This window comes from Poecilia mexicana, unplaced genomic scaffold (assembly GCF_051168715.1).
Source record: "Poecilia mexicana isolate PSO_F unplaced genomic scaffold, ASM5116871v1 scaffold_7, whole genome shotgun sequence".
Classification (NCBI taxonomy): Eukaryota; Metazoa; Chordata; class Actinopteri; order Cyprinodontiformes; family Poeciliidae; genus Poecilia; species Poecilia mexicana.
Genome location: NW_028263376.1, coordinates 10,462,497 through 10,484,841, shown reverse-complemented (window position 1 = coordinate 10,484,841; position 22,345 = coordinate 10,462,497). Strand labels below are relative to the sequence as shown.

Here is a 22,345-nt window from a genome sequence, read left to right as displayed (position 1 = left end):
ATTCTTAAGATGAAATGTGGAGGCTGGAGCGGGTCGATCACCTGACTTTTAATCCATTTAGAAATCAATGGGGGGGGGGGGGGGGGGGAATACTCACAGCACAAATGGTAACAATGGGGTTTAATTAGTGGCATTGTGCTACAATAGAGCAGATCAGATCTCAAAAATGTGTTCATTTCCTCTAGATACCCTGTTGCAATAATAATTCCTGTGTGTGTTTGAAGGTAGTCAGACCCCTTTATTATGTTGTCACATTACATTCACAAGCGTCTTTGTGTTTCCTTTGGGGTTTTATGCAATAGCAACACAGAGCAGAGCATAGATGTCAATTTGAAGGGAAAATATACATTAAAATATATACAAAAAAAAAAAAACCTTGAAAATGCAGTATGTATTTGTTTTCATTCTTTAAGGAGTTTGTGAGTTCAATTTATTAATTTGTTGTTGTTTCACATATGCCAAACCTTTATTATTTTTAAGCATGTTTTGCATAATGTGCAGTGAAGGACTGGGCTGAAAATGTGTGAAAGAGCAGCTGATTCGTAACTTGGTCTTTATGATGTTGTCTCTTAACTAAGGTCCCAATCATGTGACCTCTTAAAGTACATATTTGATTTAGGTTTGTCGGAGTAAAATAGGGATAAATCAAAGACACGTAACACTTTTCAGATTTTTATTTGTCAAAAAATGTGAGAACCTTGAGTGATTCTCTATCCTACTTTGTGTTGGTCTGTCACTTACAGTCCTAATGAAACACACTGAGGTTTTTGGTTGTGTGCTAAAATGTGTGATCAGGTCATTCTTCAAGGCAGTGCCTTTACTTCATGATGCTGATTAAACATGAAGCTCTGACACCCACTTCAGCAGCCACCCGCCTTGTTAAAGCCTGGATTTCCGCGACCTCTGACCCCTGGATGACCGGTCTCAAACCGAAGGCTTCCTCCCTGTTTCCAGTATCTATCATTACACTGAAGCTGTCGTTGCTGAGTGGCTAAACTGCCCAGTAGCCATCATCCCTCTTCTCACGCTGACTACTTACAACTCGTCTAGACGTCCTCGTGCTCTCCTGACACGGACCCATTCCAAATCCTGTTAACATCCGCGGCCCGCGCTGCAGCCGCTCCCGCTGGCTGAGGCGGGTGTGTGAGGAGGCGCCGAGATAAAGGAAAATTAGAAAAAATAAAATAAAAAAAAAAGCTGCAAATCCTGGTGACAGAGCGTGAGCATGAAGGGAGGCTGCGGACACCCGGAAAGGGGAGATGAAGCTTTTTCTTTTTTTGCTTTTGTGTTTCTAAATCTGTGTGTGGGGAAAGGAGGGTGTGTGTAATTTCGATCACCATATTGACGTGGCAATGTTCCAAGCATTCAAGCCAGGGAGAAAAAACACAGGAGGCAGGGATCCAGCCTCCCTGGGACACACACACACACACACACAACCATGCACACACTCAACCATGCACACACTCACACCTAGGAACAATTTGGAGAGGCCAATTAACCTGACAGTCATGTTTTTGGACTGTGGGAGGAAACCAGAGTACCCGGAGAAAACCCATACATGCACAGTGAGAACATGCAAACTCCATGCAGAAAGACCGGGGAAAGAACCCAGAGACTTCTTGCTGCAAGGCAACAGCTCTACCAACTGCACCACTGTGCAGCCCCCCTTCGTTATTGTATCACTGTATCTTCAAGACGTAGCCTGGAGTAAACCAAGTGGACGCGCGCGTACGCGTGCAGACGCGCGGTCACGCAGCTCTCCGGCCGTGGACGCAGCTCAGTCTGCTCCTCTGGGCTGCTCGTCCCCGCCTTGTGTATCTCCTCCGATCAGCCATGAGGGGAGAAAAAAAAAAACTGATATTGAATTTGAGCCGTGTCATTAGAAACTGTGTACCACCCAGACAGCATTATAAATTGGTACTGAATGGGAAGACTGTGAGCCAATGTTGGAGGAAATTTGAAGCTTAAAAATTTGCATAATGCGATTTTTTTTTTCAGCCCCCAAAACTAAGTATCAGGAAACTGATCTGCCCATTTAGCCGTGTGCAAATTAGTGTTAAACCGGGATGATTGCGCGGATGTGCCTGTAATTATTCGCATCACTAATCCCATATGTTACGTTTTCGGGGGGGCTATAATGGAGATCCAAAATTGCCTAAATATTTTCAAATAAATAAGAAAATCATTATCATGTTTCATTCATCAATTAAAATGGGAAGCAAACACACAGCTTATTGAAAGTAGCTATGTATTTACATTCAAAAAATTGTTTTTATTCACAAAAAACAATTGTTTTGTTTTTTGTATTAATATAAAAATATTAATACTGCTAAATGAGAATCTCCTCAAAGCTTGAAGGTGGATGGAAACATGAAGTGATCTAAAACTTTGGGCCAGGTTGACTCTGCTGACTTTGGACTTGATAAAACAGAACAAACCAGCAGCAGCAGATGACCTGTTTCCCCTGTATCATAACTAATGTGAAAACAAGAAACATAGATTCTGGACCTCTTCATCTTGAAAGGGCTTTTCAATACTTTCAAGGCTGTGGTAATGCCTGTTGACTGTACCATATTTTCTAAACCACTTTTTTCTTCCACTCAACCTTCTGGGACACTGTTGATACCCCCTTTCCACTAAATAAATAAAAATCATCTTTTATCATCATCTGGAAATTTTTTGCCTTTCTGTTGTTACCTTATAATTATGCTTTTTGGAAGATGTGATTGATAACCTAAAACATGTGCAATAAAAAAAGAAAAAAGAAGATATTTATAAGGAGCCAGAAGCTTTTTCACAGCACTGTAATAAATGGAAGAAAAAAAAAAAATCTGAGTAACCTGTGCCTGCGTGTGAGAGAGATGTAGTAATGGGCATAACAAGCAGATTACGTCACTTTTACATGATTTAATCAGATATAACCGGAGCTGACCTCACAGTGAGGGTGTGCGCAAAGCAAGAAAATCGGAAAAATCTGAAACCGCAACCTCAGTCTTTCTTTAGCTTGTGTGCATCTCTTTAAGTTTCAGAGGATTCCCTTTCATCACCTCATAAGTTTGTGCTCTTGTTGATAGTGCCCGTCCTGCGGGCGCTGTCTATAAGGACGGCCATGCTTCATGTAAGGTGATGAAGGTGTGATTGGGTAAGATATGGACCGCTTCCCCCTCCTTTTCCAGCCGTGGGGATGGCGACGCCGCGGGTGCTGTGTAACAGCCCTGCTTACCGGAGCCGCGCATTTAAAGAGAAAAAGGAGAGAGGGAGAGGCGGCGGAGATGCAAGCAAAAGGGGGAGGGGAGGAGAGATGGAGGAGAGCGTGATGATGTGCGTGTGTGTGTGTGCGTATGGATGGATGCTACACATTCATACTGCCTCTCTCACTCTATCTCTCTCTCTCTCTCACACACACACACACACACGCTGAGAGACAGTGTGTGAGCCAGCTCGCCAGTCAGTGTGAGTGTGTGAGCCATGTTGGATGTGAATGAACAAGAGGAGAGATGTTGCCGCCGCCGCGCCGATCCTAACGCTCACGCCTCCAGCTCCACGGAGCACAGCGGGTAGATGCCAACTCTCCAGGCCGGCAGAGAGACGGGGGAGCCTGGGGGAAGGTGTCGGGCGGTGCTGGCGGTCCTGGAAGTGGCCACCTAGCCCGGAGCGGAACGAGGGTGGAGAGAAGTAAGGTGGAGACGTGGAGAAGTGGAAGTGGAAGCGCGCACTCCGGAGAGAAAGGTAGAGGATAGTCTGAAGTGGAGAAGGGAGAAAGGAGGGGAGGGATACGGAGAAAGGAAGAGACTAAATGGCTGCACCTATAACGGGCTTCACCCCGCTCCTGCTCTCGTCTCTGGCGCTCCACCTGCTTCTCCTCGGTCCTTTGTTAGCCCTCACCCCGGGGACGGTGAGCACAGGAGGGGCTTCCAGCAGAAGGACCTCTGCCCTCAGCTACCGAGTCGCCGGTGAAGTAAACCAGCAGCAGCAGCATCGGTGTGGGGAAGCAGGCGGATTACCGAGGGGGAGCTGGGATCTCCGCTGGAGCAGGTGGACTGTAGTGCGGATACAGAGAGAGGAATGCACCGGAGCGCAGCGCGCAGGAGGGACCCTGGGAGGAGAGCAACTGGATGGGGCACGGAAAGAGAGGCTGAGAGGATTACAACGCCCTCGGGCTCCTTTACTACCACCTTTTTCTCATCGCCTCCCCAGCACCGGGAGCACCTCTACCTCTGATGGCTTCGGCGCTGCAGAGGGGGTGGAGAGAGGCGAGATGGGGAGACAGGGCGTTGTTTCACCTCCACCTTCACCTGCCTTTACCTCTTTGCCGGCCCAAAACGGCAAGAAAAGGGCAGTACAAAGGACTAAAACGTGCGTGCAACGGTGGTCGGCGCCGAGGCCACACCTCGTCCAACGTGGTGCTGACAGAGCCTTTGTGCACGCCTCCGGACCGCGCAGCTCACCCGGAAGTTGCGAGAGGAGAAGGGGAAAGGTGTTCAGAGGGGCTCCTGAGGTGAAGAGACTCTCAGCACCACGGCGTGTCCGCTATCTAATCCCTAACAAGCAACGCGTCCTTTCAGCCAACAAGCCTTCACTTGGCTCCTTTACAGCCGCTCCCTCTTGGTGCAATCATCCTATTTCTGGATGCAGTTTACCTCATACTGACGCTTCTGATGACATCTTCGGATGTTACACAGTTTGTAGCATTTCAGACTGTGTCAGAGCAACAAAACTGGACTGCATCTGTCAGTTTCCAACTTTTAATCCCTGCAACAATGGCTGCATTTATAAAAGCAATCAGCAACCAGTGTACAGGGAAAGCAGCAGCAGGATGGCTTGGGGTGCCAAGGGGAACTCAGCTAGTGCGGGGAGGAGGGCTGGTGATTGTTCTTATTTAAGGAGGCACAATGTTATCAATCTAAACAGCAGCAGAGAGTGGGGTGGTGATGGAAAGGTGGCTTGGTCCAAGACAAGAGGAGGGGCTTTCTTAGATAGTTCCCTTTTTGGTTGTGGGTTTACAAAACCCAAGCCTGCCAGAATTACCGATGAAGGGAGGGGTGATGGTACAGATGGAAAGGATCTCAGAGGAGGAGGAGGGGTTGACCACGTCAACAAACACGTTAACTTGTCTAATTACCCGGATAATGATTTAGTTTTTCCGTCTCCGACACGGGGGAAATTAGTGCCTGCATCCAGGCAGCAGAGCAGTCAAACCCAGGGAGGAAAGAGGGAGGTTGCCGCTGGTTGCTTTAGCTGTTTGGGCCGAAAAAAAATGGGGGCGGCTCTTTTTATGACCCCCATGGGAGGCATGGCTCAGATGAATCTCCTCATCCAATTTGCACTCAACAGCATTGCAGAGATGCGTGGCCGACAGGTTTTGCCCAACAAAAGAGCCATTACGCCACTCGTTCAGACAGATGCAGATCATTTTTCAGTGGGAGTTAAACAAGCTGAAAAGCTCTATGTGTGTGCTCTAAGGGTGAGGGAAACTTCAGAGGCTGAGTCTACCGGTGACTCAGGCCTTTTCTTGCCTGCTAAGTTTCCCGTTACATCTCCTTGTGCTGTGTCTGCCACGTCTTACTCTGCTGCTGAAGATAATCCCTTTCTCCCTATGCAGCCTAATCACCCAGTAGTAAAGAACGTCTTGCTTTCCTCGCAAGTTAATACGACAACTCAGCAGGATGAAACCATGCTTCACTCATCCTCTGCAGAGGAGGTAGTTTCGGCACCAAAAGAAGCTCTGCAGGTGCTTTTGTGGAGCAGATTCAACACTAACAGCAATAACAACAACGAAAAGAAAGAAAGTAATGAGAAGAATGGGCATGGTCAGGAATCTGTTAGTGGAAAATCCTCGTGGCACAGCGAGATGCAACAAGGGGATCTTGGGTGCGCTGAGAGTATTTCCAACGACTGCTCAGCTACTGAGCGAGGTGAAAGCGCACATATGCAATTAAAATCCGGTGATCAAGAGCCATTAGAGCCCGAAGGTGTCAGACAGTCAGATAGGCAGCAGATGGGGACTGGAGAAGAAAGAGAGAGGAGTGCAGAAAGGGAGGGAGAGGGCTTGGAGGGGTCCGCTGCTGTTGCTGATGCTGTTTGGGGAGGAAAACTACAGGTGGGGGAGGGCGGGACGAGGCTGACGGGAGACAAGGAACCACGTGCAGAAGAGGAAGAGGAGGTGTGGGAGAAGGAAAGGGTAAAGGGAGTAACAAAGGCCGGCCAGGAAGAAAGTGAGGCAGAGGGAGGGTTGGGTCGGTATAGGGGCAGCAGCACCTCAACCATCACACAGTTTGATCGCAATAGAGGGAAGAGAGAAACCCAAGCAGATGAAAGTCACCAGGGAGCTGAGGGGGATGAGGTTGAGTGGGAGAAAAGACACACTTCAAGGGGAGAGAGGAGCCTGGAACGCCTGATAATAGTGGCAGATGATGATAGCTCTCAGGGAGAAAAGGCGAGGAGGATTTTGATGCCATGGTCTCGTTCCAGACGCGCAGCCAATAGACACCCTAATTTCTCACTGTATAACTACCAAGTCCAGGTGGCAGAGAACCAGCCGCCAGGCACCTCCATCATTATAATGTCAGCCACAGACCCTGATGGAGGTGATGCAGGCCGGGTGAGCTACACAATGGCCCCACTGATGAATAGTCGATCATCTGACTATTTTCACATCCATCCAGACACAGGCCTCATCACCAGCACTCAGATTCTGGACAGAGAACACATGGATCTGCATTACTTTCGGGTCACAGCGACAGATCACGGATCCCCTCGGCTCTCTGGGACCACAATGGTAACCATTACTGTTTCAGACCGTAACGATCATTCGCCTATATTTGAACAGTCAGAGTACAGAGAGACAATTAGGGAGAACGTGGAAGAAGGTTATCCAATTTTACAGTTGAGAGCAACAGATTCAGACTCTCCGTTCAACGCCAATATACGTTACCGGTTTATCGGTGAATCCGCTGCAATAGCACGAGCTGCTTTCGAGATTGACCCACGTTCAGGACTAATTACAACCAGAGGATCTGTGGACAGGGAAACAAATGAACATTACACTCTTCAGGTGGAGGCCAGTGACCAGGGCAAGGATCCAGGTCCACGCTCTGCCACCGTCAAAGTTTTTATAACCGTTCTGGATGAAAATGACAATGTGCCACAGTTCAGCGAAAAGCGCTACGTGGTGGCAGTGAAAGAGGATGTTCGACCTCACTCTGAGATCCTACGTGTGAGCGCTACAGACAGGGACAAGGACAGCAATGCTGCTGTTCACTACAATATCATCAGTGGTAATAGCCGTGGACAGTTTTCCATTGATAGCGTAACAGGTGAAATTCAGGTGGTGGCACCACTGGACTATGAATCTGAGCGGGAGTATACGCTCCGTGTTCGTGCTCAGGATAATGGCCGGCCACCTCTCTCCAACAATACTGGAATTGTGAGTGTGCAGGTGACCGATGTCAATGATAACCCTCCTATATTTGTATCCACACCATTCCAAGCATCTGTACTTGAGAGTGCCCCAGTTGGTAGTTCAATCCTCCACATCCAAGCTATAGATACAGATACAGCTGATAATTCTCGCCTGGAGTACAGGCTGACTGAGACTGGCTCAGACACACCCTTTGTCATCAACTCTGCAACGGGCTGGGTCACTGTCAGCTCGATTCTCGACAGGGAGTCTGTGGAACACTATTTCTTTGGTGTGGAGGCCAGAGATTATGGCATGCCACCTCTCTCTGCTACAGCGAGTGTCACCATTACAGTCATGGATGTTAATGACAATCACCCCGAGTTCCTCCAAAAGGAGTATTATTCCCGCCTGAATGAGGATGCAGCCGTTGGCACCAGTGTAGTGACTGTCACGGCTGTGGACAGAGATGTAAACAGTGCAGTGACTTATCAGATCACAGGCGGAAACACCAGAAACCGTTTTGCTATCAGCACAGCAGGAGGAGCGGGGCTTCTCTCCTTAGCTCTACCACTGGACTATAAGCAGGAGCGTCGTTACATCCTAACTGTCATCGCCTCAGATCAAACACTCCAGGACACTTGCAAGGTGCACATAAACATTACTGATGCCAACACACACCGACCTGTTTTCCAGAGTGCCCATTACTCTGTCAGCGTGAACGAGGACAGGCCACCAGGAAGTACAGTGGTTGTGATTAGCGCTACGGATGACGATGTAGGAGAAAATGCTCGGATCACGTACTTTCTTGAAGACAACATCCCCCAGTTCCGCATCGACCCGGCAACAGGAGCCATCACACTCCAGGCAGAGCTTGACTATGAGGACCAAATGACCTACACTTTAGCTATCACAGCAAAAGACAATGGCATACCACAGAAATCTGACACAACATATGTTGAGGTGAACGTGAATGACGTGAATGACAATGCACCTCAGTTCCTCAGTCCCAGATATCAGGGGACAGTGAGTGAAGATGCTCCCCCCTTCACTAGTGTCCTGCAGATCTCGGCCACTGACCGTGACGCACACGCCAATGGCCGGGTTCAGTACACGTTTCAAAATGGTGAGGATGGAGATGGAGATTTTACCATCGAACCCACTTCTGGCATTGTACGAACTGTTCGCCGTTTGGATCGGGAGAGTGTGCCATTTTACGAGCTCACAGCCTATGCAGTGGATCGTGGGGTGCCCCCTCAAAGAACACCTGTCCACATCCAGGTGACAGTTCTTGATGTAAATGACAACGCTCCTGTCTTCCCTGCTGACGATTTTGAGGTTTTGGTTAAGGAAAATAGCGCTGTGGGGTCTGTGGTAGCCCAGATTACTGCCACTGATCCGGATGAAGGTGCTAATGCTCAGATCATGTACCAAATTGTTGAGGGCAATATCCCTGAGATCTTTCAGATGGACATCTTTTCAGGAGAGCTCACCTCACTCATTGATCTTGACTATGAGGCTCGCAATGAATACGTCATTGTAGTCCAGGCCACATCAGCACCTCTAGTGAGCAGGGCTACCGTCAGAATCCGTTTGGTGGACCAGAACGACAATCGGCCAACCCTGCAGGACTTTCAAATCATTTTCAACAACTTTGTTTCCAATCGGTCCAACAGTTTCCCCAGTGGGGTGATTGGCAGGGTACCAGCCCATGACCCTGATGTGTCTGACAGGCTGTACTACACCATCGACAGGGGCAATGAGCTTCACCTTCTGCTCCTGAATCACACCAGCGGAGAGATTCGACTGAGCCGAAAACTGGATAACAACAGGCCCCTGGTTGCTCCCATGCTGATCACTGTCACAGGTAAGAGACCGTGAAGGGAAAATGTGTGGCAAATGTGGACTAGAGATTGTGTGTGTGTGTGTGTGTGTGTGTGTGTGTGTGTGTGTGTGTGTGTGTTAAGCTCATTTAGATGCCCCTAGAGCTTTATCCAGCAAAGAAAATAGTGTGAAGATAAGAACTTCCGCTCTACAAGGTTAGGAGTAAGGGATTAATGCCAAAGCTGGAGAATGAGAGGGTTGCTTTTTGAGTTTCTCTTGAAGAAAATGCTTTTAGTAAAAGCATGAGCTGGCATTTTTAAACCCCTCTTGAAATTACATGTTGGTTACCATGACTAAGTAAACCAACAGAAAAAACATTGCAACTCCATCCACTATTCAGACAGTAAAATAAATGTATTTTATCTACTTTTGTAGTTTTTTTGTTTTGGAATAGAATAATCTCACACAGAAGCCATTTTAAGAAATTAAACCCTTAATTCAGTAAGGAAATAAAGCCTGATCTTTAATAAATATTGGTTTTACCCAAAATACATCAAAAGTTGGCCAGAGTGTCTCAAATCATTTGGTTTACTTTAACTTTCTTTGTTTTGCAGGCTTTCTGTAAAAAACAGTAGAACATTTAGGTTAATTTGGTCTTAATCGTCCAAAATCTGAAACTGCTAACTACAAAATAGCTACCTTACTACACTTGAAGAAATACACAGACACTACAATACCTAAACAACTGAAACTGTGGCAAACAGTAAAAGCAATGGTTGCCATTCTGAGGTCACCAATAGTATTAGTTTATTTTAAGCATTTTTTTTAAAATATGGGTGTTAAAATTGTTTTTGTTCTGACCAGAGTAGCTTTTGTGTTTGCAGATTCTAACAGTAACTTTAGATGGGATATAGAGAGTGAAGAAGGTATTGTTTTAGCAAGATAATTAATAAAGACTGACGGTCATTCTGTCTGGAAACACAGTTAATCTCTCCTTGTGAGGCATGGTGAGGATTTTATTTTCTGTGAGCAAAACTTATTTCTTTAGCAAATATTGCAACTCTTCATTGTGTGATACCAGATTACAACTATGTGCTGAAAATTTTAACAGGTTTCCGAATTTGTTTGCGTTGTTGCACATGATATCAATGCTGTTTAACTTCTACTTTATGTCCAATTTTTATGGAGAAATGGATGGAGCTGTGTGTTTACAAGCAGTGATCAATTTCACTGCTCTGCAAATACAATGAATTGATTGGATCTGAGAAAAAAGTGTGACCCAAATTGCCTTATAACTATTTCATTTAAATAAAGAAACTGTAAAAGCTAAAATAATAGCATAAAATGACAGAGTTCTACCTGGCAGATTTAAGCGCTTTTATTGGTCAGATATCTATAATTGACTATCATTGGATTCAGTATTGTAATGTGTTTGCTGCTTGAATGATACAGCTCAGAAAACATTGCAAAGGCAACAACCTTTATGACTTCATTTACTTGTAATGCAGTCATATCATGAGAATGAATAGTTTCAAGGTGCTTAGATGTACCACCACCACACAGGACTTTTTTTTTTTTAATTCAAATCTGTTTTTCTTTAATGTGCCTTTAAAGAAGCTTTCCTTTGCACTTATTGGGTTTAGCTCTACTGCTCCACAGATCCTCTGCTGTCAGTGATCAAAGCCTTGGAGACCAAATAAGCTCCAGAAAATTAAAAGGAGAGCAACATTCATGCTTTGAGGATGTGATTGTTTTTCTGTTTGCGTTCTGCTCAGCGGAGGAGAGGTTGCATGGGATTGTGTGTGACCTGCTATCCTACTAACACAGTTTTTTATTTTTATATAAAAAAAAAGCTTCATTTGCTTAGATGTCAGTTGATTAATATTTACTCTGGTGTCATTTTGCACGACTAACCGAGGAAAATACTGTGTGAGAGGATGAGAAAGCGGCGGAAAGAATAATGAAAGTGAATGAGAGAGTGATCAGAATGAGGGAGAATGAAATATGAGTTTTTTGGGATCATTACATGGGAGTGAGTGACGGTGAACGAGCTTGAGAGAGAAAGTGAATAGTCTTAGTAGATAAGTGAGTGTGTAAATAGGTTTAGTAGAAGAGTTACTTCACTAATCATCCAAGTAGCAGAGTGAGAAAAGATGAAGATAGACTGACTTTGTGAAAGCATGGGAGTTTATCCATAAATTATAATGATTATGAAGCAGAGCGGCGATTAACTCCAAAATGTGTAATAAGCCTTAAAATGAATTCATCCTTTTTAGGTCCAGCAAACTTACACTGAATATAAAACAAAACAAAACTTCATTTGTGTGAATCTATTTCAGTCAGGAAAAAAAAAAAAAGAAAGTCAATATTAAGATTTTTTTTTTTAAATCCCTTGTGGAGCAATAGTTTATACAACACAGTTTGGTAATTGAGCAGCACTCAGTCTGCTGCTGTTGTTTCAGAAGGACTTCTTAAGGATTTTACTGGATTCCTATTTAAAATTTCCTGGCACTTCAAACCAGAGGACAAAACTTCAACAAACATGGAGTTTTAAAATCCACTTCAAAACTTAAACTGACGAAGAAGAGGATGGCAAAGCATCTCTATCATAGAAATGTGAGGAGAAATGAAAAACAACACTTGCAATTAGATGATGTTGGTTATGCAGTACTTCCTCTGTAGTCGACTCAGCTGATAGTCAGGGTCACGCGTCTCTTCTACTGCTGTCAGGAAGTGATAGTTAAGAAAAAAAAACCTCTTAAACAGTTTCTAATTTCACTCTAAAAATATTTCTGGCACATAAAATAAAAAAAAGGCAGCAGAGGTCCTTCCCTATGCCTATCAGCAGCAGCCATGAGGGCCTTACTTTTTGGAAACAAATACATGTTTCCAAAAAGATCTCGTCTATGCAAAACATATACGTAGTTTTAGTAGAGCTTAGCAAACATTTTGGCACACAGAGCGTCTACTGCTGCTCCTCCTTGGTAGGCCTTAGCATCTTGCTCTCTGAGCTTATGGTAAGATAGAGATGGGTCTCGATCAAGATGCTTTAGTACGTCTCCACCATTTACCTTTACTTACATTCATCAGCCTTCGCTTCCATCCGCCTCTTCCAGAGGTCAGACGAGCCACATGTTGATCCATTTCCATTTTCAGTCTGTTTCTCCTCCTCTATGAAGCCATTATGCCCTCCCTCCCTCCCTCACCCTTTTCTATTCCTCCTCTCCTTCCCCGCCGCTCCAGGATGTGACAGTTATGAGATTATAATGAAACAACAGTCAGCCAGAGTCACTGTCAGAGCAAAGCTGTCACTTTCATTGTTTGCTGTGTGTTATCTGTGTCTCCATGTCGGCTCCCAGCTCACGACTCACTTCCGCTTGCCTTTTTCTGTCTTTCATTGCATTTGTGGAGCTAAGTTTCTCTGTTTTAACGTCCCTATTAGCCCCTCTTTTTTTTTTGTCTTTTTTTTTTTACATGTGTTTTTTTCATCGGCCTTGACTTTCTGCATTTTGCTCCCTACGTTTTTGTCTTATTTTCATCCCACCTGGGATACTTTTCACACTGGAGCACAGAAGAAGGGCCCCTGGCTGTAGCTTACTTCTATGAACAACACTGCAAGTGAACAATGGCTTGATTTCCAAATGCAGAAATGTGAAAATGGAACACGTTCTGAGCAATTTTGTTATTTCAAGAGTGGAAAAGGAAAACGTACTTGAAGAAAAGTTAGTGGTTACTGCACATGTGAGTTTTTGTAAAGCATGTTCCTGTCAGATTTTGCTCGATCCACTGAATAACACAGTTTGGACCTAATAGAGCAGTGAGAGTCGTGATAAAAGTAATTAAATTAAATTGTGGATTGCCAGAGGTGCTTCATCTCCTTCATCATTCGTTCTTGTTTAATATCAATGCATAACTGAGTTCATTGCTGTGTCTGTGATAAATTACCTGCACGGCATCAAGATAGACCTGCATTTTACTCTTAATTTAATGCAGTTCTTCTGTTTTTTCCCCCTCCAAAATGCCACAGAGTTGTGTTTTGCCTTTATCAATTTGCATGGCTTGTTTTAAAAATGACTATGTATTTCTTTACATTTTCAAACTTGTAATTTAAATGTCCAATTGGGGAAGATTATGAAAAGTTGCCCTTTTTTGTGTCCATGCAAAGCATCATCATTCTAGTGTCTGCTGAATGCCATAAAAGATTTGTTCTTCAGTGGATCAAAGTTTGATCTTCATTTTTTTTTTAAATCAAACTTCTAATTCATCTGTTTTAACTGTAACCTTAAATGCCTATTTCTCTGAGTTTTAACTAGAGTAACAGCTACTTTATGTCGCACTCCTCCTGCTGTTTGACAGACATCAGTCATTTTAGTTTTGTAAACTCACACAGGTTTAATCCATGACTGCTGGTTCGTGTAATAAGATTTGAGATGTTAGAAAATTTGTAAAATGTAGAGAATTGCAATTTTATGAGCATTACTAAGGGCATCAAAAAACCTCACCTATTTTCTCTTTCTCTCTGAGTGTTTGCCTGTTTAATCCCTCTCTCCTCTGATTATCCCTCTCTCCCTCGGCCTCTGCCTGTAATCCTCTCGTACAGTAACTCTCGCTGGCTGTTTCCTTAAACTACATATTCTTTCAAATTCCCAGCTCCTTCCATTCTGTCTCCTCACAACATTTCTCTGCTTCCTTTTCTTTTATTTCATTGTTTACAGTACTTCCTCCCTGTGTGTGTGTGTCTGCGATGTGTACCGTGTAGCGTTGAGCGCTCCGTGTTATTTGCAGAAATGGGCATGCTTTATTTATTTGTGTTTCTGAGCAGTGTTTTCCTGTAGCAGATATATTTTTTTTCCTGTGTATGTGTGTGTGTGTGTGTGTAGGTTTTTGTGCATTACTTGCGTTTGTGTATTCTCAGGTGGCTCTGGATCGCACTTGAGGGTGCATTCATATCTTCTCTATGAATAATATCTGCACACGCCAGAGTGCTGGGACTGCTTTCCTCCCGCTTTTGCCCTTCGTGCTTTTCTCAAGTGCTTCCCTTTGCTCTTCCCTCCCTCTGTTTCTCTCTTCGCCCGTGTCGTCTGTCCACTTTCCTTCTCTAAATCTCTTCTTTGTTCTCTTTGTGACCGTTGGTGTCTGGCTATTGATTCTGAGGGGATTCCTCGCGTTTGTCGTGCAAAGAGCCGCGGTTTATGCCCACAAAAACACACACATGAAGCTGGCTTTAGGGTTGAGGTCGTAATGAGACCACTTGGCACCCCAAACAGCAGCTGCTCAAGGTGCCCTTGAGCAAAGTAACCCTCACCAGCTCCAGTGGCCAGCAGCAGAGTCTGTGGCTGGTTGTACTGGCAAACTCCCAACGGCGGCTGTGGCTGGCCGTCTGAATGTAGAGCAGAGCTTTGCTGGGAGAAGAAACTTGTGTCTAAGTAGACGTCTCTGGGTGAAGGAAGGTTAAGGCAAAGTCGGTGTGGCGTGAACATGTCTGGGAGACGTTTTCAGTCAGCGTTTGTCTGAGAAGACGTTTAGAGAAGAGACAAACGTCAGCCTCTGCCCAGACACGTTTTCTTCTTCAGTTTGAGGGACAAGTTGCGCAATTAAATGCTTCAAATAAGTGCGTGCAACAATTTGTCTGGTTTAATTTTCAAGGGAGTGATGCGTGCGAGGGCCAGATGGAGGCGGGGGAAAAAAACGACAAACTGAGACTGATTCTCTGGAGCTTTACTCCGACTTTTCACACATTTATGTTAAGCAGTCAGGGTTTTCCAATACTTTTGGTGACACAAAGCGATGGCAAAGAGGAATAGGAATGTCTTAGGGGAACGCTTTAAACCAGCAGCTGAAAAAAGTATTCACCCGCCGTGAACTTTTCCACTCTTTGTCACGTTTCGTCTATGAACCTCAGTGAATTTTATTTGATTGACTAACACAAAGTGAGTGTAAAGTGGAAGAATAGAATATAAATTATGCCCTTTATGGTCCCACAGAAGAATAAGTTCACTGTCAGCAGATCTTCCTACCTGAGCTGCAGATCTCCACAGCCAGTAAAATACTCAGCACTGCCTGCTTGTGACGTGACAAAATGATAAACGAAATGAAATCAAAGTGCAGGAGGTGCGAATGTTTGTACTTGTAATATTTGCTTTGATGAATTTCATTATGTTTACGTCCCTGTCATTCTCAACCGTCTTAACAAGCGTATAAATTAACGTGTGCTGAAGTTTGCTGCTGGCAAGTTTTACGTAACATACGCGGGCAAATTAATATTGCATCTGTTTCCATGCGGGGAATTAGCAAAAAAAAAAAACAGATGATGTAACCCCTTCAAAGCTGTTAAAGGTGTATATGTCAGCAAATAAAAAAAAAATGTTATGAGCCATTTTCTGTAATGATTACAAGCTAATAAATACATTTTAGTGATTTGGTTAGACTCACTTGATGCAAAAATAAATATAAATGTAATTGTGCGCGTGTTGAAGAGTTAGCATTCCGTGAACCATCCGGCGCTTACTGGAAAAACGGATTACGCAACTATTTTTCTACCCCGGCTCAAGCTTTTCTTTTTTTTCTCCTGCTTTTTGCCAGGTATTCCAAGAGCTCAGATGGTGAGCACATTATATAGTATTTTCAAGCCTGGATACAGATCAGTGCACAGAAAATTCACTTACAATACATATAGGTCAACGCTCTGAAGTTAACCACCGTCATCTGGGTGAGCACGCTGATGTTCTTGTCTAACATGGGTCAGCTGAGAGAGGTCAGGTCCCGAGTGAATATGCTTTTATTCTTGATTAAGTCCATCTGAGAAGGCAGTGTTTTTTTGTTTTGTTTTTTGTTTTGCTTTCTTTCTTGTTTAAAACAAGGAGAGCAAAACGAGGAGAGATTAAAGTTGCAGTGGCTCCCGAGGCGCAGCAGGTTGTTCTCTTGACAAAGTGTCAAAGTGCCTTGGGCGAGAACACCGAGTCCACCGGCCTCTCTGATGGATCAGTGAGGAAATGGGGTGTTGTAGGATAAGATGCTCAGCTGGATGGACGACGCTCTCAATGTAAAGAGCTTTGAGTGGTCAATAACAAGATCACCTCCATTTACGTCACTCTCCTTTTTGCCTCCTGCAGTTGATGCTATTGATAAGAACCATCATTTCTTTTCTCCTGGCCATCCAAGACTTTTAATGCTCGATTGTATTTCAGTGTTCTGCTGCAGTAGTGGTGCCGTTTAACAACACAACGAACAGAAAAGACGAGACTCTCAAAGTCGTGTTCGGATGAAAACATTTTGATCTTTTGACTCACAGGAAGGTTCTTTATCTTCCTGAGTAATAGCAGCAGAGAATTTTACTTGAAAAGTTCAGAGTTGTGAGCTCTTCGCTGTCATCTCAAACAGAAACCAAACTAAATATCTGAAGCATAAACACTTTTAAAATGCTGAGCAACAATCTTCTAGTCACGGTCACAAAATCACAAAATAGAACATGGACTCGTTGTGTCATGATTCTGGAAATGAAATTTCAACTTTATCCTCTGATGGAGTAGATTAAAAAAAAGTATTCCAATAAAACCTTTGTAGATATATTTGCGTATGAGGCCATTTAGTCTTTGTGCAACTACGACACAAACAATGAAAAAACCTGCGACACAGGCGAGTCTTCACGTTGACCTAAATTTGCAGCTTTTTTTTTTAATTATATCTTTACATCTTTTAAGCTTGTTGCTTTCATCACGTTTCCCCGACAGCAGACTCACACCTCCGCTTCAGAATGTTTTAGAAACATGTAGGACCGTTTCTGACTCAGAATATAGGATTAGCCTATAGCAGCGCTAATCTAATTTCATGCCATGTCGTTTAACCAGCTGCAGGCCAAAGATGCCGTTGTTTTGGGTCATGTATGTTACCCCGTCACATGTGTAATTGCTTGACATTACACTGGCACTGAAAGTAAAGTGGGCTGTCTGTCTGATAAACGAATGTTTCCCCAACTTGTAGGATTTCCTCCCCTGCGTTGTCATCAGGAGGCTTTAATCATTATCTTCTCAGAGTTGCCCTGCACAAAAAAAAAAAAAAAAAAAGGTCTCCTTGATGAGCGTCTTTCATTCCAAAGTGATTTGAGTGACAGAATAATTCCTGGGAAGTTGAGATAAATGCAGCAGCTTTAGACTGCAGGGGGCGAGTTCACGCTTTGGAACGCATGAACATTCTGACAGGAATGGTTTCCATACAGCTCAAGCGTAACAAATTCACGCTCCCCGCTGAGAGCTTTGCAGCGAGGCTGGGGAACCTCTGCTGCCAATAGCTGCTCCTCACACCTTTTAGGTCCAATTCACATGAAAAAGGCATCCACACATAACAGGAACAGGAAAATTGCTACCTTTTTTTTTTTTTCTTTATCCTGGAGACATACTTAAATCGTTAGAGAAACGGAGTAGGGTTTTATAACGATGAAGTGAACTCAAATGTTTCACATAAATCATTACAGTATAGTCGAGGAGCTAAATTGTTTCTGTGCTCCGCTACTTTATCTTGACATTTGTCTCCTGTTTGTTTCTCATTAGCAGCTTTTCGAACATATGGTTGGGTGATTTTTTAAAATACCACAGAAGATTGAATTTAGATAAGGAAAGTGTCTAAAAATGAAAATAGATGCTTACAGTTAAAGGGGTTTTTGGAGAGCAAAGAGTAAAATGTGGAGTGGAGAAAAGTAATCCATGAGTTTATTAGCAACAGATGTGTCTGTCCACATTTGAAGCCAGTGGTGAATAAGATGAGTCCGTATTAGTGAAGTCATCATCCGACTGAAATGATGAACCACTGTCACAAAAAAGACAGTGTTATTAATAACTAACTATCACATTGGCCTTATGATTTTAGTATTTTATTGTAGAAAAGAAAACACTCAGGGCCTGTATTTACCGCTTCAGTGTAATTGAAGATTTTGTTTTCCTTTTCTGTTTTCTTGTAAAGCTAAACATTATTAACTTTATTTCCATTATTAATTATAATTGTAAAGTTTTGAAAAGTTTGCCCCCCTTCATTCTGACGATACTAAAGAAAAAAACAAATGCAGCCAAATGTTTTCAGGAAGTCTCTAGTCATTAAATGCAGTCAGTCTGTATGTGTTTACAGCAACAGAGAGTTTCTGAGAACACACAAAAACCATGTTGGACACATGAAACGTGTTGAGTAAGATGTTCAGGTCAGATGAGATCAGAATGAAACTTCACGGCTTACATTAAAACACCGTATGTGGCCGAAAAACCAAAACTGTAATTCATTCTCAATCACTAAGGTGAAGCATGGTGGTGGCAGCATCATTCTTTGGGTCTGCTTTTGTTCAGCAAGAAAGAGAAATCCAGCAATAAACTTGTTAACAAATAAACAACCATAGCTGCAGTCTAATGGCTTAGATTTTCAAGTTTAACAATGGCCTAGTCAAAGGCCAAGCCCAAATCCAGTTAAAAACTAGTGGCAAGACTTGAAAATTGATGTCAGTAGATAGACTCTGATTAATCCAGCTGCGCTTGACCAATTTTGCAAAGAGGACAGGGCAAATATTTTTGTTTTTACATACACTGACATAATTAGAACTGTAATTAAAATTAAAAGTATATGAATACATTTTGCAAAGCACTGAATATTTAACACGATGATATTAAGAGTAACGGAAACTTGTAATCCACTTGCAAATTTGTTGTTGAAGCTGCACATCTGAGAGAATGGCGTGCAAACAGGCAGGTGCAGGTGAGGAGGACGGCTGCAGCTGCCAACATCTGCTGCCCCGTGCTGCACGCGCTCAGTGGAGAGGTCACTGCAGGTCACTGCAGAACAGTAAACATCAGGATTTGTCTGAAAGTGACTCAATCTGGAAACTTGGGAAGATTCAGTGACTTTTAAGTGTAACTGCTAGGATTGGACAGTTGACCCGTAATTTAGCTTAGGCTTAAACTGAATGATAAACCATAATTTAGGCTGCTGTTGTTTGCAGCTTTTCTGATTTTCATTTTCATAAGAATGCATAAAATTAAACTCCATAGATCCCACGGGTGGAAAGACTTTGGCAATCAAACAGAATCCGCAAACAAACAGAAATCTGCTGCCAGGCCGATGCCTGGGCGTTGTTTTAATGATGCATAATGCACTTTAATTCTTGTGTTATTCTACAGGCTTTGATATATGGCCTCTCTCTCTCTTTCTCTTCAGACTTGCCTTAACTGAAGTGTTTCTTTATTTTGACTCTTCACACTTTCACACTGTCTTTAGGAGGGAAGTCATTTTTTACCCCCCTTTGGGGCGTGTGTGCTTCCAGCAGCAGAAGTGGCTGCATTTGTTCAGCAGCAGCGGCAGCCATTTATATGACAGAGCCGAGGGCAGCTGGGAACGCCGCCGGATTCGTTACACGGGGTTTTTGAAAATTCTCCCCTGTGCCGCCTTTTGTTGGGACTTCTCGGGGACAGCGAGCAACGGAGGAGCGAAGGGGGAAGAAGACCAAACAACACAGTGTGAAATGGGATTTAAAACCATGTGATTGTGAGTGCGCAGCCTGTGAAGTGACGGGTTGAGGGCGCTCAGACAGAGTCTGGAACATTTGAGCGTAAACCAGCGTAGCTTTTGTTCACTGTAAATCCGATTGTACTTTATTTATTTATTTAATTCCTGGTTTTTTTTGTTTTTTTTTGCATGCAAGCTGCACTATCTTCCTGTTTGGTTTATTTCCTTTTAATCCGCCCTCATTATCGTTTCACGAGGGCAAACCGTTCCAGTCAGACCCTTTGCAGCAGCAGCAGTGTTAATGTCATGAGTGAAGCATTGCTGAAGCATGGAGGGATTTGAACTTCTAACCCTGGCAGTGTGAGTCTTCACAGGCTGAGCCACCATGACTGATAAAAAAGAAATGGATTAATGACACCGTAGGCAATACGGTTCCTTTACATCGTTTGAGTCCAGAGATTAAGTGTACAACATGACCTTCTATCATTATATATATATATATATATATATATATATATATATATATATATATATATATATATATATATATATATTAGGGCTGTTGTAAACGAATATTTTAGTAATCGAGTAATCTATCGATTATTCTTACGATTAATCGAGTAATCGGATAAAAAAAATTATAAAATGAAATATTGGTAAATCTGCCATAATACCGGTGTTACTATCAGATATCAATATCAGTCCAATTTTTCATATTTGAGCATCCCTAACAGTTGCTTTTTTGTAGTTTAGAAAACTAACCTGTAACAATAATAGCTCACTTTCTAAGTTAACCAGAAGAAAAGTTATAGAAAAATCTGAAATTATATTGAATTTAATAACAAAGAGGCAGGCTCACAAATATGCTTATAAAAAATGTCTACAATCCAGCTTTTAGTTTATGTATTCATCTTCAGTGAGTTTAATAGATTAATTAAACTCACCTTGCTACCTAACCTGTCACGCTTTGGGTTTGAAAATACGGGAAATGCCGCCTGGAGTGGGAGGAGAGGGCGAATGAACGAACGTAAGATGGGGTGGAGGGGAGGAAATAGACCAGCGGACTGACGAACCGTTAGACCGGGGGACGAACACGGGGGGAAGCAATACGGGATATTTACGACACCTTCACTGGTCACTCAGAAACTCATCTACCAGCCATGTACGATGCGCTCCGCCACCCGTTTCTTCAGACCGGGATATGAAATTTATTGTGCGGTTCGTCGGTAAAGCTACATTTACACGGTAAGCATCAGCTACTCAGCCGCCCGCCCTGTTCAGGCTATCCGCTCACCTCAGCGCTCTTCCCGCCGTTCGCTTTCAACCAGCAGCCCCGGAGGAGAAATGCTGCCGTACTCCAGGCATTCCCCCAGTCATTTTAAGGATGCTTATTGGTTCCCCAAAAACGATAAAAAGTCGGGCATTATCATCAATCAATAAAATCCCCACGGGCCAATCTTGAAGATTGGACTTTATGCCGCTGAGACTTAGCTTTTGTCAACAACTCAGAGGCGGAAGTGAGAGCTCCGCGCAACGCAAATTAAGTCCCGGCCGGAACACGGTGCGCTAACTAATAAAACATCAATTAACGAAGCTTCGAGGCAGGTAAATTTTCCTCGAGGAATTTTAGTAATCGAGGTACTCGAATCATTCGAGGAATCGTTTCAGCCCTAATATATATATATATAACAGTTTTTTAACCTACGGTTTGAAAATAAGGGATATTTAAAATCTGTCACAGTTGCATTTTGTAGCCCAATAGTTACATTTTGGTCTCCTCTAACGAGAGCTTGTTCTTCTTCGCTGTGCGGCTTGTGGAAAAGTGCAAACTGGAATTTGTTTCGCTTTTATTGAACACTGATTTTCTTCTTGCCATTCCTCCGTAAAGACCAGATTTGTGAGACGAACGATTGAAACAAGATGGTCTCGTTAACAGATTCTCCCACCTGAGTTGTGCGGCTGCTCCAGAGTTGGTCGGTTTTCAGCGTTGCCTCAGTTTTCTGAAGTTTGATGGTTTGAACAATGTTTTCAGAGGTTTTCAAGGCCTGGAAGGATGTTTTGTAAGGTAACCATGCATGCGTTAATCTAATTTATCTCTCACCAGTCCGCTGGTCTCAGATGTTCTCTAAGAAATCTTCTGACGTCAACGCACTGAGATGAAATTACGTCTTGTTACTAACTATGTGATATTTGAAGGCAAATGTTTGCACTACGTTTTATCTAGAGGTGCCAGGGGGCTGAATGCAAATGTCCGCCACACGTTTCTGATTTCTGTTAGTTGGTTAAATATGAAAATCCTTTGTCAATTTGCTTCCCGCTTCACAGTAATGTTCTTCTTCTTTTCGGTCGTGAGATTTGTGGGTGCGACAGAACAAAATGTGAAAAAGTTCATATTTTTAACCCTCCTGCAAAGGCCACGTACCTTTAAGTTGTCTTCAGACCGTAAAATATTTGATTTAAATATTGAAAGCTTTTTGAAATCACAACTCAGCTAAGTGGCATGTCTGAATTTGTCCCTCTTCCTGCCGTAGGGGAAAATGCCAGGGCTCATGTTAATAACCCCTTGCTCTGACGTATGTTGACCACTTCTTAAGTATTTCTGAGGCTGTTTTCCTGCCTTTCTGCTGAATGCTTCTTAATACA

The 22,345-nt window shown here is 43.3% G+C and overlaps 1 pseudogene; it reads left to right on the top strand.

The window, feature by feature from the left end:
• Nucleotides 1-2,396: 2,396 nt before the first annotated feature.
• LOC148158362 (cadherin EGF LAG seven-pass G-type receptor 3 pseudogene) lies at nt 2,397-9,280 on the top strand (annotated as a pseudogene).
• The last annotated feature ends 13,065 nt before the right edge of the window (nt 9,281-22,345 follow it).